Genomic DNA, 2500 nt, shown 5'->3' with positions numbered 1-2500 from the left:
ATTGAAAGCCTCGGCCTTTTCTCCTCCATACACCGAGCTGACCATTACGGTCAAACGGTACAGATTTAATTTTAACTGGTCAGAGAGCTCTCCTCCAGTCATCTGCTGATCTTCTTCATGCTTCACTCTGGGTATTTTATGCTGGTTTTGGAGAAACATCTTCTTCCTCACGAGTCTCACAGGTCATGGTGATGTCTATCTTCACCACCTGATGCCTCCAACTCCTTCACCAGTTCCTTTGTTGTTGTTTTGGTGTCCAGATGAATTCTTTCTTGTCATAACTGTGAGTTTATTTCTGACTCTTTCCTGAAGGACACAGAGTCTGTGTGCTTCTCTCATTATCGTTTTACATAGAGATGTTTGTACAGATGCTTATGGGTTGGAATTTTTTCCTGTGGAGGGACCAGACTTGTGGTGGTCCATCACTGTGTTTCTGAGCTGATGAAGGTTGGATGGTTCCCTTGATATCAAGGGATAAAAGCCATGAGCTCTGAAGAAAGACCCTTTTTATGTTGATGATTCTGAAGATAACAGAAGAGATGGTCATTAACAGTCAGGGAGTGTCTGTGCTCGGGCACATGTTTATTCGAGTAAAACAGAGAAATCTTTGGACTTAAACAGGGTATCATTGTCATATGATGACCATCACAATATCCTCACAGAGCACACCAGGATATATTTAAAATATATCATATATCGAATATATACTAGAATGCGGCATTTCCAGAAGAAAATGTGAGTGTGATTGCGAATATGTTGCTTAAACTATTGCAAGACATGCTCAAATAATTAAAAAAAAAAAAAAAACCCTCCTCCCTCACTCTAGCTGACGTCACACACACATACACACACACACACATACACACACACACATACACACACACACATACACACACACACACACACAGACACACACACACACACACAGCAGCGGTCTGAAGTCCATTAAAAATCCATTTAAAAATCCATGTAAAAAAAACTATAATACTTATCAGCACGAAAAGTAATAGCACACTTAAGCAGCATTTTAGCGTTGGAAGCATACACACACACACACACACACATACATTATATTGCCAAAAGTATTCGCTCACCCATCCAAATAATCAGAATCAGGTGTTCCAATCACTTCCATGGCCACAGGTGTATAAAATCAAGCACCTAGGCATGCAGACTGTTTTTACAAACATTTGTGAAAGAATGGGTCGCTCTCAGGAGCTCAGTGAATTCCAGCGTGGAACTGTGATAGGATGCCACCTGTGCAACAAATCCAGTCATGAAATTTCCTCGCTCCTAAATATTCCACAGTCAACTGTCAGCTGTATTATAAGAACGTGGAAGTGTTTGGGAACGACAGCAACTCAGCCACGAAGTGGTAGGCCACGTAAACTGACGGAGCGGGGTCAGCGGATGCTGAGGCGCATAGTGCGAAGAGGTCGCCAACTTTCTGCAGAGTCCATCGCTACAGACCTCCAAACTTCATGTGGCCTTCAGATGAGCTCAAGAACAGTGCGCAGAGAGCTTCATGGAATGGGTTTCCATGGCCGAGCAGCTGCATCCAAGCCATACATCACCAAGTGCAATGCAAAGCGTCGGATGCAGTGGTGTAAAGCACGCCGCCACTGGACTCTAGAGCAGTGGAGACGCGTTCTCTGGAGGGACGAATCGCGCTTCTCCATCTGGCAATCTGATGGACGAGTCTGGGTTTGGCGGTTGCCAGGAGAACGGTACTTGTCTGACTGCATTGTGCCAAGTGTAAAGTTTGGTGGAGGGGGATTATGGTGTGGGGTTGTTTTTCAGGAGCTGGGCTTGGCCCCTTAGTTCCAGTGAAAGGAACTCTGAATGCTTCAGCATACCAAGACATTTTGGACAATTCCATGCTCCCAACTTTGTGGGAACAGTTTGGAGCTGGCCCCTTCCTGTTCCAACATGACTGTGCACCAGTGACCAAAGCAAGGTCCATAAAGACATGGATGACAGAGTCTGGTGTGGAGGAACTTGACTGGCCTGCACAGAGTCCTGACCTCAACCCCATAGAACACCTTTGGGATGAATTAGAGCGGAGACTGAGAGCCAGGCCTTCTCGTCCAACATCAGTGTGTGACCTCACAAATGCGCTTCTGGAAGAATGGTCAAAAATTCCCATAAACACACTCCTAAACCTTGTGGACAGCCTTCCCAGAAGAGTTGAAGCTGTTATAGCTACAAAGGGTGGACCGACGTCATATTGAACCCTATGGATTAGGAATGGGATGTCACTTAAGTTCATATGCGAGTCAAGGCAGGTGAGCGAATACTTTTGGCAATATAGTATATATATATATATATATGTATGTAAACTATTTCGAGAACTTCTCAAATAATATATAAACACAACTCCAAGTGGGTCTCCAGCATGGGAGGCGGACACTCTACCCAATAAGCTAAACTGCCACTTGTAACATCATTGAGATCAGTGGTACTAATACTTTACATGCACTACCGCTAGCCACCGTCAAAT

The 2500-nt window shown here is 44.5% G+C and overlaps 1 protein-coding gene across 2 annotated transcripts in view; it reads left to right on the top strand.

Annotated features, from left to right (window-relative positions):
* nphp1 (nephronophthisis 1) overlaps positions 1-2500 on the top strand; it is a 52029-nt gene that overhangs the window by 41179 nt on the left and 8350 nt on the right. The gene's annotated exons all lie outside the window — the stretch shown is intronic.

This window comes from Hemibagrus wyckioides, linkage group LG09 (assembly GCF_019097595.1).
Source record: "Hemibagrus wyckioides isolate EC202008001 linkage group LG09, SWU_Hwy_1.0, whole genome shotgun sequence".
NCBI classification, from domain to species: Eukaryota; Metazoa; Chordata; class Actinopteri; order Siluriformes; family Bagridae; genus Hemibagrus; species Hemibagrus wyckioides.
Note: the sequence above shows the minus strand (reverse complement) of the source record. Positions and strands in the feature narration are given on the sequence as shown.